Source organism: Mesoplodon bidens, assembly GCF_964165515.1.
Source record: "Mesoplodon bidens genome assembly, chromosome: 6".
NCBI classification, from domain to species: Eukaryota; Metazoa; Chordata; class Mammalia; order Artiodactyla; family Ziphiidae; genus Mesoplodon; species Mesoplodon bidens.
Genome location: NC_138162.1, coordinates 197,454 through 210,635, shown reverse-complemented (window position 1 = coordinate 210,635; position 13,182 = coordinate 197,454). Strand labels below are relative to the sequence as shown.

The following is a 13,182-nucleotide window of genomic DNA, read 5'->3' as shown; positions in this document are numbered from 1 at the left end:
GATCATGGTCAGGCTCAGAGGTTAGGGTCAGGGAGCAGAGTAAGGTTCAGAGCTCGAGGGTCAGGAGTGAGGATGGAAATTCAGGCTCAGCGCTCAGGGTTAGAACGTAGGGTCAGGGTCAGGGTCAGGGTTAGAGGCTCAGGGACAGAATTAGAGGCTACATTAAGAGGATGAGGGGCTTCCCTGGTGGCGCAGTGGATAGGACTCCGTGCTTCCAATGCAGGGGGCCTGGGTCCGACCCCTGGTCAGGGCCCTGGATCCCACATTCGTGCTGCAACTAAGAGTTCGCATGCCACAACTAGGGAGCCCGCATGCCACAACTGAGGAGTTGGCAAGTTGCAACTAAGGAGCCCATGAGCCACGACTTAGGAGCCCTGGAGCCACAACTTAGGAGCCTGCCTGCTGCAACGAAGACCAGGTGCAGCCAACAACAACAAAAAAAAGAGGATGAGGTTTTGAGGGACTAGAGTTAAAGGATGCAGGCTAGAGGGTCAGGGTTAGAGGGTCAGGTTAGATGGTCTGAGTCAGGGTCAGGGTAAGGGTTAGGAGTTTACAGGTCAAGGTCGAGTATCTAGGGGCTAGGGGTTAGGAGCCTTAGGGTTTAGGATTAGAGATTAGGAGGTTAGGGTTAGGGAGTGAACAGTAGAGATTTGGGCGTTAGGGTTAGTGGGTTAGTGTTAAGCACAACTGGCCCACGGCCCCCGTAACCCCACACCTCTGAGTCCTGTAGGATGGACAGGACTTGCCCGGGGTCACTCACGAGTGGGGGTTCACCTGGGCCGCTGGTTATCTACCCCCATCCTGGAACCTGAGAGCAGAAGAACGAAACGTCTGCTCTGGTCACTGACTGTTTCAAATCCACCTCAACCTCAGTCAACGGCTGTTAGGGCCTCAGAAGCCCACAGGGTTTCCTCCTACCATCTGAACTGGAAAGAGTAGTGCTGGCCTCACTTGGCCTGGACAGCCCGGGTCCAGCAGAGGCCTGACTGAGCTCACTCCATGGTCATGTTATGAATTTACACAGAACTTGGTGCAGCGACCTACCAGCCCCCAGGTGCTGCCTCCTGAGGGCTGCTGGGGCCCTCCTGGGACTGCAGGCATCCTTTGTCCCATCTGAGTGGGCATCAATAGACATCAAGTCTCAGGACAGCCCTTGATCTCTGACCATCCAGGCAGTCATCTGTGGTCCTCCAGCTCAGGCCAGTCTGGCCCCTGTCAAGCCTCTGTGGCCAATTACTGAGCTGACCTTGCTGCTGGGCAATTGAACAGCTACCTGGGCAGCACAGACAGCCCTTTGGGATGTTTCAGTTACTAACATCCTTGTGGTTGAGAAAAGGGCCTCCCCCTCACAGGCTCATAGCCTGCCAAGCAAGGTAATAACCGTCTAAACATCTGAGTGTGTCCCTGACACAACAAACATACAGCAGACCATGGCCTTGCAATCCTTTGGGCTTCCAGCTGTAACAAACTTTTGATATATATATATTTTTGAGTATTAAGTAATTAATTTATGAAATTCCTTTTCTTAAGATTTGATATTAAAGAAAAAACATAGGTTAAACATATCTGGGGGAAATTGATATCTTTGCACAAGTCCTATTTGTTGTTCAACACTTGTGTTATTATTCCTTGGGGTTCATAGAGTTTACCTTTTTTTTTTTTAACATCTTTTTTTTTTTTTTTTTTTTTTTTTTTTTATGGTACCCGGGCCTCCCACTGTTGTGGCCCCTCCCGTTGCGGAGCACAGGCTCCGGACGCGCAGGCTCAGCGGCCATGGCTCACGGGCCCAGCCGCTCCGCGGCATGTGGGATCCTCCCAGACCGGGGCACGAACCCGTATCCCCTGCATCGGCAGGCGGACTCTCAACCACTGCACCACCAGGGAAGCCCTAACATCTTTATTGGAGTATAATTGCTTCACAATGGTGTGTCAGTTTCTGCCCTACAACAAAGTGAATCAGTTATACATATACATATGTTCCCATATCTCTTCCCTCTTGCATCTCCCTCCCTCCCACCCTCCCTATCCCACCCCTCCAGGTGGTCACAAAGCACCGAGCTGATCTCCCTGTGCTATGCGGCTGTTCCCCACTAGCTATCTATTTTACGTTTGGTAGTGTATATATGTCCATGCCCCTCTCTCACTTTGTCACAGCTTACCCTTCCCCCTCCCCATATCCTCAAGTCCATTCTCTAGTAGGTCTGTGTCTTTAGTCCTGTCTTACCCCCAGGTTCTTTTGGGGTTTTCTTTTTGTTTTTTGTTTCTGTTTTTGCGGTACGCGGGCCTCTCACTGTTGTGGCCTCTCCCGTTGCAGAGCACAGGCTCCGGACATGCAGGCTCAGCGGCCATGGCTCACGGGCCCAGCCGCTCTGTGGCATGTGGGATCTTCCGGGATCTTCCCGGACCGGGGCACGAACCCGTGTCCCCTGCATCGACAGGCGGACTCTCAACCACTGCGCCACCAGGGAAGCCCTACCCCTAGGTTCTTCATGACATTTTTTCCCCTTAAATTCCATATATATGTGTTAGCATATGGTATTTGTCTTTCTCTTTCTGACTTACTTCACTCTGTATGACAGACTCTAGGTCCATCCACCTCACTACAAATAACTCAATTTCGTTTCTTTTTATGGCTGAGTAGTATTCCATTGTATATATGTGACACATCTTCTTTATCCATTCATCCGATGATGGACACTTAGGTTGTTTCCATCTCCAGGCTATTGTAAATAGGGCTGCAATGAACATTTTGGTACATGACTCCTTTTGAATTATGGTTTTCTCAGGGTATATGCCCAGTAGTTGGATTGCTGGGTCATATGGTAGTTCTATTTGTAGTTTTTTAAGGAACCTCCATACTGTTCTCCATAGTGGCTGTACCAATTCACATTCCCACCAGCAGTGCAAGAGTGTTCCCTTTTTTCCACACCCTCTGCAGCATTTATTGTTTCTAGATTTTTTGATAATGGCCATTCTGCCTGGTGTGAGATGATATCTCATTGTAGTTTTGATTTGCATTTCTCTAATGATTAGTGATGTTGAGCATCCTTTCATGTGTTTGTTGGCAGTCTGTATATCTTCTTTGGAGAAATGTCTATTTAGGTCTTCTGCCCATTTTTGTATTGGGTTGTTTGTTTTTTTGTTATTGAGCTGCATGAGCTGCTTATAAATTTTGGAGATTAATCTTTTGTCAGTTGCTTCATTGGCAAATATTTTCTCCCATTCTGAGGGTTTTCTTTTGGTCTTGTTTATGGTTTCCTTTGCTGTGCAAAAGCTTTGAAGTTTCATTAGGTCCCATGTGTTTATTTTTGTCTTTATTTCCATTTCTCTAGGAGGGGGGTCAAAAAGGATCTTGCTGTGATTTATGTCATAGAGTGTTCTGCCTATGTTTTCCTCTAAGAGTTTGATAGTGTCTGGCCTTACATTTAGGTCTTTAATCCATTTTGTGCTTATTTTGTGTATGGTGTTAGGGAGTGATCTAATCTCATACTTTTACATGTACCTGTCCAGTTTTCCCAGCACCACTTATTGAAGAGGCTGTCCTTTCTCCACTGTACCTTCCTGCCTCCTTTATCAAAGAGAAGGTGACCATATGTGCGTGGGTTTATCTCTGGGCTTTCTATCCTGTTCCATTGATCTATCTTTCTGTTTTTGTGCCAGTACCATACAGTCTTTTTTTTTTTTTTTTTTTGAGGTATGCGGGCCTCTCACTGCTGTGGCCTCTCCCATTGTGGAGCACAGGCTCTGGATGCGCAGGCCCAGTGGCCATGGCTCATGGGCCCAGCCTCTCCGCGGCATGTGGGATCCTCCCGGAACGGGGCACGAACCCGTATCCCCTGCATCGGCAGGCGGATTCTCAACCACTGAGCCACCAGGGAAGCTCCATACTGTCTTGATTACTGTACCTTTGTAGTATAGTCTGAAGTCAGGGAGCCTGATTCCTCCAGCTCCGTTTTTCGTTCTCAAGATTGCTTTGGCCATTCGGGGTCTTTTCTGTTTCCATACAAATTGTTAATTTTTTTGTTCTAGTTCTGTGAAAAATGCCAGTGGTAGTTTGATAGGGATTACATTGAATCTGTAGATTGCTTTGGGTAGTAGAGTCATTTTCACAATGTTGATTCTTCCAATCCAAGAACATGGTATATCTCTCCATCTATTTGTATCATCTTTAATTTCTCTCATTAGTGTCTTATAATTTTCTGCTTACAGGTCTTTTGTCTCCTTAGGTAGGTTTATTCCTAGATATTTTATTCTTTTTGTTGCAATGGTAAATGGGAGTGTTTTCTTGATTTCACTTTCAGATTTTTCATCATTAGTGTGTAGGAATGCCAGAGATTTCTGTGCATTAATTTTGTATCCTGCTACTTTACCAAATTCATTGATTAGCTCTAGTAGTTTTCTGGTAGCATCTTTAGGATTCTCTATGTATAGTATCATGTCATCTGCAAACAGTGACAGCTTTACTTCTTCTTTTCCGATTTGGATTCCTTTTATTTCCTTTTCTTCTCTGATTGCTGTGGCTAAAACTTCCAAAACTATTTTGAATAAGAGTGGTGAGAGTGGGCAACCTTGTCTTGTTCCTGATCTTAGTGGAAATGGTTTCAGTTTTTCACCATTGAGGACGATGTTGGCTGTGGGTTTGTCATATATGGCCTTTATTATGTTGAGGAAAGTTCCCTCTATGCCTACTTCCTGCAGGGTTTTTATCATAAATGGGTGTTGAATTTTGTCAAAAGCTTTCTCTCCATCTATTGAGATGATCATATGGTTTTTCTCCTTCAATTTGTTAATATGGTGTATCACGTTGATTGATTTGCATATATTGAAGAATCTTTGCATTCCTGGAATAAACTTCACTTGATCATGGTGTGTGATCCTTTTAATGTGCTGTTGGATTCTGTTTGCTAGTATTTTGTTGAGGATTTTTGCATCTATGTTCATCAGTGATATTGGCCTGTAGTTTTCTTTCTTTGTGATATCCTTGTCTGGTTTTGGTATCAAGGTGATGGTGGCCTCGAGGAATGAGTTTGGGAGTGTTCCTCCCTCTGCTATATTTTGGAAGAGTTTGAGAAGGATAGGTGTTAGCTCTTCTCTAAATGTTTGATAGAATTCGCCTGTGAAGCCATCTGGTCCTGGGCTTTTGTTTGTTGGAAGATTTTTAATCACAGTTTCAATTTCAGTGCTTGTGATTGGTCTTTTCATATTTTCTATTTCTTCCTGATTCAGTCTTGGCAGGTTGTGCATTTCTAAGAATTTGTCCATTTCTTCCAGGTTGTCCATTTTATTGGCATAGAGCTGCTTGTAGTAATCTCTCATGATCTTTTGTATTTCTGCAGTGCCAGTTGTTACTTCTCCTTTTTCATTTCTAATTCTATTGATTTGAGTCCTCTCCCTTTTTTTCTTGATGAGTCTGGCTAATGGTTTATCAATTTTGTTTATCTTCTCAAAGAACCAGCTTTTAGTTTTATTGATCTTTGCTATTGTTTCCTTCATTTCTTTTTCATTTATTTCTGATCTGATTTTTATGATTTCTTTCCTTCTGCTAACTTTGGGGTGTTTTTGTTCTTCTTTCTCTAATTGCTTTAGGTGCAAGGTTAGGTTGTTTATTCGAGATGTTTCCTGTTTCTTAAGGTAGGATTGTATTGCTATAAACTTCCCTCTTAGAACTGCTTTTGCTGCATCCCATAGGTTTTGGGTCGTTGTGTCTCCATTGTCATTTGTTTCTAAGTATTTTTTGATTTCCTCTTTGATTTCTTCAGTGATCACTTCGTTATTAAGTAGTGTATTGTTTAGCCTCCATGTGTTTGTATTTTTTACAGATCTTTTCCTGTAATTAATATCTAGTCTCATAGCGTTGTGGTCAGAAAAGACACTTGATACAATTTCAATTTTCTTAAATTTACCAAGGCTTGATTTGTGACCCAAGATATGATCTATCCTGGAGAATGTTCCATGAGCACTTGAGAAAAATGTGTATTCTGTTGTTTTTGGATGGAATGTCCTATAAATATCAATTAAGTCCATCTTGTTTAATGTATCATTTAAAGCTTGTGTTTCCTTATTTATTTTCATTTTGGATGATCTGTCCATTGGTGAAAGTGGGGTGTTAAAGTCCCCTACTATGAATGTGTTACTGTTGATTTCCCCTTTTATGGCTGTTAGTATTTGCCTTATGTATTGAGGTGCTCCTATGTTGAGTGCATAAATGTTTACAATTGTTATATCTTCTTCTTGGATCGATCCCTTGATCATTATGTAGTGTCCTTCTTTGTCTCTTCTAATAGTCTTTATTTTAAAGTCTGTTTTGTCTGATATGAGAATTGCTACTCCAGCTTTCTTTTGGTTTCCATTTGCATGGAACATCCTTTTCCATCCCCTTACTTTCAGTCTGTATGTGTCTCTAGGTCTGAAGTGGGTCTCTTGTAGACAGCATATATATGGGTCTTGTTTTTGTATCCATTCAGCCAATCTGTGTCTTTTGGTGGGAGCATTTAATCCATTTATATTTAAGGTAATTATCGATATGTATGTTCCTATTCCCATTTTCTTTTTTTTCTTTTTTTTTTAAATTATTTTCTTTTTGGCTGTGTTGGGGCTTCATTTCTGTGCAAGGGCTTTCTCCAGCTGCAGCAAGTTGGGGCCGCTCTTCATCGTGGTGTGCGGGCCTCTCACTATCGCGGCCTCTATTGTCGGAGCACAGGCTCCAGAAGCGCAGGCTCAGCAGCTGTGGCTCACAGGCCCAGTCGCTCCACGGCACGTGGGATTCTCCCAGACCAGGGCTTGAACCCGTGTCCCCTGCATTGGCAGGCAGACTCTCAACCACTGCGCCACCAGGGAAGCCCCTATTCCCATTTTCTTAATTGTTTTGGGTTCGTTATTGTAGGTGTTTTCCTTCTCTTGTGTTTCTTGCCTAGAGAAGTTCCTTTAGCATTTGTTGTAAAGCTGGTTTGGTGGTGCTGAACTCTCTTAGATTTTGCTTGTCTGTAAACGTTTTAATTTCTCCATCCAATCTGAATGAGATCCTTGCTGGGTAGAGTAATCTTGGCTGTAGGTTGTTCTCCTTCATCACTTTTAATATGTCCTGCCACTCCCTTCTGGTTTGTAGAGTTTCTGCTGAGAGATCAACTGTTAACCTTATGGGGATTCCCTTGTGTGTTATTTGTTGTTTTTCCTTTGCTGCTTTTAATATGTTTTCTTTGTATTTAATTTTTGACAGTTTGATTAATATGTGTCTTGGCATGTTTCTCCTTGGCTTTATCCTGTATGGTACTCTCTGTGCTTCCTGGACTTGATTAACTATTTCCTTTCCCATATTAGGGAAGTGTTCAACTATAATCTCTTCAAATATTTTCTCAGTCCCTTTCTTTTTCTCTTCTTCTTCTGGAACCCCTATAATTCGAATGTTGGTGCGTTTAATGTTGTCCCAGAGGTCTCTGAGACTGTCCTCAGTTCTTTTCATTCTTTTTTCTCTATTCTGCTCTGCAGTAGTTATTTCCACTATTTTATCTTCCAGGTCACTTACCCGTTCTTCTGCCTCAGTTATTCTGCTATTGATCCCATCTAGAGTGTTTTTAATTTCATTTATTGTGTTGTTCATCGTTGCTTGTTTCATTTTTAGTTCTTCTAGGTCCTTGTTAAATGGTTCTTGCATTTTGTCTATTGTATTTCCAAGATTTTGGATCATCTTTACTATCATTACTCTGAATTCTTTTTCAGGTAGACTGCCTATTTCCTCTTCATTTGTTAGGTCTGGTGGGTTTTTATCTTGCTCTTTCATCTGCTCTGTGTTTTTCTGTCTTCTCATTTTGCTTATCTTACTGTGTTTGGGGTCTCCTTTTTGCAGGCGGCAGGTTCGTATTTCCCATTGTTTTTGGTGTCTGTTCCCAGTGGCTAAGGTTGGTTCAGTGGGTTGTGTAGGCTTCCTGGTGGAGGGGACTAGTGCTTGTGTTCTGGTGGATGAGGCTGGATCTTGTCTTTCTGGTGGGCAGGTCCATGTCTGGTGGTGTGTTTTGGGGTGTCTGTGGACTTATTATGATTTTAGGCCGCCTCTCTGCTAATGGGTGGGGTTGTGTTCCTGTCTTGTTAGTTGTTTGCCATAGGATGTCCAGCACTGTAGCTTGCTGGTCGTTGAGTGAAGCTGGGTGCTGGTGTTGAGATGGAGATTTCTGTGAGATTTTCGCCGTTTGATATTATGTGAGGTTGGTAGGTCTCTTGTAGACCAGTGTCCTGAAGTTGGCTCTCCCACCTCAGAGGCACAGCACTGACTCCTGGCTGCAGCACCAAGAGACTTTCATCCACACGGCTCAGAATAAAAGGGAGAAAAGGTAGAAAGAAAGAAAGAAAGTAAGTAAGAAAGGAGGGAGGGAGGGAGGAAGGAAGGAGGGAAGGAAGGAAAGAAAGAAAGAAGATAGAATAAAATAAATAAAGTAAGAGAAAATAAAGTTATTAAAATAAAAAATAATTATTAAGAAAGAAATTTTTTTTTTTCTTTTTTTTTTTTTGTGGTATGCGGGCCTCTCACTGTTGTGGCCTCTCCCGTTGCGGAGCACAGGCTCCGGACGCGCAGGCCCAGCGGCCATGGCTCACGGGCCCAGCCGCTCCGCGGCATATGGGATCCTCCCAGACCGGGGCACGAACCCGTATCCCCTGCATCGGCAGGCGGACTCTCAACCACTGCGCCACCAGGGAGGCCCAAGAAATTTTTTTAAAAGAAAAACAAAAACAAAAAACCAAAAACAGACGGAGAGAACCCTAGGACAAATGGTGGAAGCAAAGCTATACAGACAAAATCTCACACAGAAGCATACACATACACACACAAAAAGAGGAAAAGGGGAAAAAATAATAAATCTTGCTCTCAAAGCCCACCTCCTCAATTTGGGATGATTTGTTGTCTATTCATGTATTCTACAGATGCAGGGTACATCAAGTTGATTGTGGAGCTTTAATTTGCTGCTTCTGAGGCTGCTGGGAGAGATTCCCCTTTCTCTTCGTTCGCACAGCTCCCGGGGCTCAGCTTTGGATTTGGCCTCGCCTCTGCATGTAGGTCGCCGGAGGGCATCTGTTCTTCGCTCAGAAAGGACGGGGTTAAAGGAGCCGCTGATTCGGGGGCTCTGGCTCCCTCAGGCCGCGGGGGAGGGAGGGGCATGGAGGCGGGGCGAGCGTGAGTCGGCGGAGGCCGGCGTGACGTTGCGTCAGCACGAGGCGCGCCCGTGCGTTCTCCCGGGGATGTTGTCTGTGGAGCCCGGGACCGTGGCAGTGGCGGGCAGCACAGGCTCCCGGGAGGGGAGGTGTGGAGAGTGACCTGCGCTCGCACACGGGCTTCTTGGTGGCGGCAGCAGCAGCCCCAGCGTCCCACGCCCGTCTCTGGGGTCTGCGTTGGCTCGCGCCCGTCTCTGGAGCTCCTTTAAGCAGCGCTCTGAATCCCCTCTCCTCGCCCAACAGGAAACAAAGAGGTAAGAAAAAGTCTCTTGCCTCTTCGGCAGGTCCAGACTTTTTGCCGGACTGCCTCCCGGCCGGCCTTGGCGCACTAACCCCCTTCAGGCTGTGTTCACGCCGCCAGCGCGCCCTGACTGAAGCCCGAGCCTCAGCTCCCAGCCCCGCCCGCCCCGGCGGGTGAGGAGACAAGCCTCTCGGGCTGGTGAGTGGCGGTCGGCCCCGATCCTCTGTGCGGGAATCTCTCTGCTTTGCCCTCCGCAGCCCTGTTGCTGCGCTCTCCTCCGCGGCTCCAAAGCTCCCTCCCTCCGCCACCCGCAGTCTCTGCCCGCGAAGGGGCTTCCTAGTGTGTGGAAACCTTTCCTCCTACACGGCTCCCTCCCACTGGTGCAGGTCCCGTCCCTATTCTTTTGTCTCTGTTTATTCTTTTTTCTTTTGCCCTACCCAGGTACGTGGGGAGTTTCTTGCCTTTTGGGAGGTCTGAGGTCTTCTGCCAGCATTCAGTGGGTGTTCTGTAGGAGTTGTTCCACGTGTAGATGTATTTCTGGTGTATCTGTGGGGAGGAAGGTGATCTCCGCGTCTTACTCTTCCGCCATCTTCCCCTCGTCCCAAACTTTTGATATTCATACTCATTAAGAGTGAAAGATACAGGGGCAACCGGGCCACCCAATGGACAGTTTCACACTGAGGCTGCATGGTCTTGGAGAGCTGCGTGCACCCATGTGGTCTCTGAAAGCTGCCAATGATGGATTCCATGATACGGCATAATCCTTGAGCCTCCCACTGCTTCATTGAGCAAGAATTTCCTAACCACCATAGCATTTAGTCTCTGCTCTTTGTAAAGGAGCGAGGAGACTGGATAAATGAGCAATATTGTTCCTGAGGGATGGGTGAGTCATGTGGCCAGGGGGCAGGTGTGACTCCTGGGCTCCCACCACCAGAGACATCAAGGAGGGCTGTGCCTTTTGCAAGAGGAAGAGGTTCTTGCTGTTGTGGGCGGACAGCAAGAGCACTGGATGGGTGGCTGCAGCCCCTGACCCTAACTCAGCCCCTTCCTTCCTTGGCCTTCAGATCCCACAGCTGTGCAGTGGGCCGTGAGTGATGTGGAATCTGCCGCTTTCCCCAAGCCAGCATCTGTTCTCATGCCAAAGTCCAGAACCTCAGCTTTCCTTTGGGAACTTCTTACCTGTTTCCAGTCCAAACAATTCCAGAGGGCTGATGCTACGTTCCACCCACCTTGAAGATGGGCATATGATCCACATTTAGCCAATCCCATGTTCCATCCTATGGGTGCTCTGACGGGTTCAAGGACGATGCTATGACCCCAAACCAGGCCAATGACGCTTATTTTATTTAATTTTTTGGCCGTGCTGTGCACGTGGGATTTTAGTTCCCCGACCAAGGATCGAACCTGTGCCCCCTACATTGGGAGCGCAGAATCTTAACCACTGGACCACCAGGGAAGTCCCATCCCCTCATTTTCAAAACTGCTATGGATTTAAAGCACACAAGATGGTTGTGATATGAGTGGGCTTTTCAGTATGACTTCTTTGACTTAGAATGTTTTCAATGTTTATCCATGTTGTAACATGTATTATCAGTGCTTCATTCATTTTTTTTTATTGTGGTTAAAAATACATAACATGGGGATGGGGGGCAAGTGGAGGGAACGGCCCAGATGCACACCATTCACGGACCCTCTGGACTGGAGGGACTCGTGAGAGCCGGAGCCCAGAAATCCGGGGATGGATAAGATGCAGCATCCCCTCCAATTCCCGTGAGCACCCCTTGTTCCATCCTGTGCCCAAATACCTCAGCTAGGCCCTCTCCCCACTCTTTACACTCCAGACTCAGCCGGGACAGACCTCCGCAGCTGCCGCTCCCCACCCTGCAGGAGAAGCTCAGAGGTACTGTCTCCCTTTCCTCTGAGGGACTCTTTTTGGTGACCACAAAAGGATTTGATCGCTCAGGACAAAGCTGGTAGGGGACAGCGGGATGGCTGCGCCCGGCGGGCCGCGCTTCCTCCTGACCTTCGACTTTGACGAGACTATCGTGGACGAAAACAGCGAAGACTCCATCGTGCGCGCGCCGCGGCGGGCCAGTGGCTGCCTGAGAGCCTGCGTGCCACCTAGCGCGAGGGCTTCTACGACGAGTACATGCAGCGCGTCTTCCAGTACCTGGGCGAGCAGGGCGTGCAGCCGCGGGACCTGCACGCCATCTACGAGGCCTGTCGCTGCACAGGCTCCTGGGAGGGGAGGTGTGGACAGTGGCCTGTGCTCGCACACAGGCTTCTTGGTGGCGGCAGCCGGGCACGGGCGAGCTGCTGCAGTTTGTGGCCAAGCAGGGCGCCTGCTTTGAGGTTATTCTCATCTCAGATGCCAACACCTTTGGCGTGGAGAGTGCGCTGTGCGCCGCCGGCCACCACGGCCTGTTCTGCCGCATCTTCAGCAACCCGTCGGGGCCCGACCCTTGGGGGCTGCTGGCGCTGCGGCCCTTCCACGCGCACAGCTGCGCTCGCTGCCCCGCCAACATGTGCCAGCACAAGGTGCTCAGCGACTACCTGCGCGAGCGGGCCCACGACGGCGTGCCCTTCGAGCGCCTTTTCTACGTGAGCGATGGCAACAACGACTTCTGCCCCATGGGGCTGCTGGCAGGCGGCGACGTGGCCTTCCTGCGCCGCCGCTACCCCATGCACCGCCTTATGCAGGAGGCGCAGAAGGCCGAGCCCAGCTCCTTCCGCGCCAGGGTGGTGCCCTGGGAAACCTCCACCGAAGTGCGCCTACACCTGCATCAGGTGCTGAGGACGTGGCCTGCAGGGGGCACCCGGGCGGGGAGGGGGTGGGGCGGTGGGGGTCGGGAAAGAGAAAGCTAGTTTTATTACTCCCTTTCCCTTTCGTTTTGGTATATCCCTCCAGGATTTCCCGGAATCCCAGGTTGGTCCATTTGGGGACTGGAGGAGGGAGTTGGGAGCTGTCCCCATCTGTGCAGTTAACCCAGCTCAGCTGCCTCCCCCAGTTCCACTGCAAGCGAATTCTGGAGTCTGGCCGCAGCAGCGTGGCACACATATCTCAGCAGGCAGCAGTGTTTCCACAAACCTTGTCCTCTCAGTTGGGAGGACGGGGTTCCCTGTCACGGTAGAGAAGGAACATGTCCCGCCACGTTGCGGTTAACTGTTGCCTTGGGCTGCGTGGCCTCCCTCCTCCAGTGTTCTGTCCAGGGGACCGAGGCCCTGAAATGTCCCCCCCCAACCTCCCCCGCACCGGACTCCCCACGGAGAGAGGTGGTGCTCCCTGCCGACGGTCCCAGGCCTAGATCTTGCTTTACCTACTGTGACTCTACACTCCTTGCCCCCACCCCCACCCCTCTCAGCATCCCCACAGGATAAAAAGCTAGAGGGAACAGTCACCTCCTGTTGGTGGAAAGAGGTAGCACACTGTTCCGGGGCTCGGGTCTGGCCAGCCAGGGACCTCACAGAGCCCGAAGATGTCTCCTTGCACCCCAGCCTCGTCTATGCAGCAAGAAACCAGGGACTTAACCAAAGTCGCCCCACTGACTGGGCCTTTTGAGCCCCCCTCCTCCCGTATGGAACAGAAAGCCATGATGCTGTAAAGCAGAGCCAGTGGAAACCCAAGGCCCACCTCCCTCTTCTGGAGTTTCAGAGCTGTAAAGGAGGTGAAGGGGCGGAGGTGAGCGAGATGTCTCACGCTGCCGTCTGGGGGATGAGGGCGAAGTGAGCTCTGCTCTCAG

At 48.4% G+C, this 13,182-nt stretch overlaps 1 pseudogene across 1 annotated transcript; it reads left to right on the top strand.

The window, feature by feature from the left end:
- Positions 1–11,430: 11,430 nt before the first annotated feature.
- Positions 11,431–12,457, top strand: LOC308618796 (phosphoethanolamine/phosphocholine phosphatase-like; annotated as a pseudogene). The gene is made up of 2 exons: positions 11,431–11,677; positions 11,723–12,457. The product of its transcript is annotated as a phosphoethanolamine/phosphocholine phosphatase-like (transcript).
- The last annotated feature ends 725 nt before the right edge of the window (positions 12,458–13,182 follow it).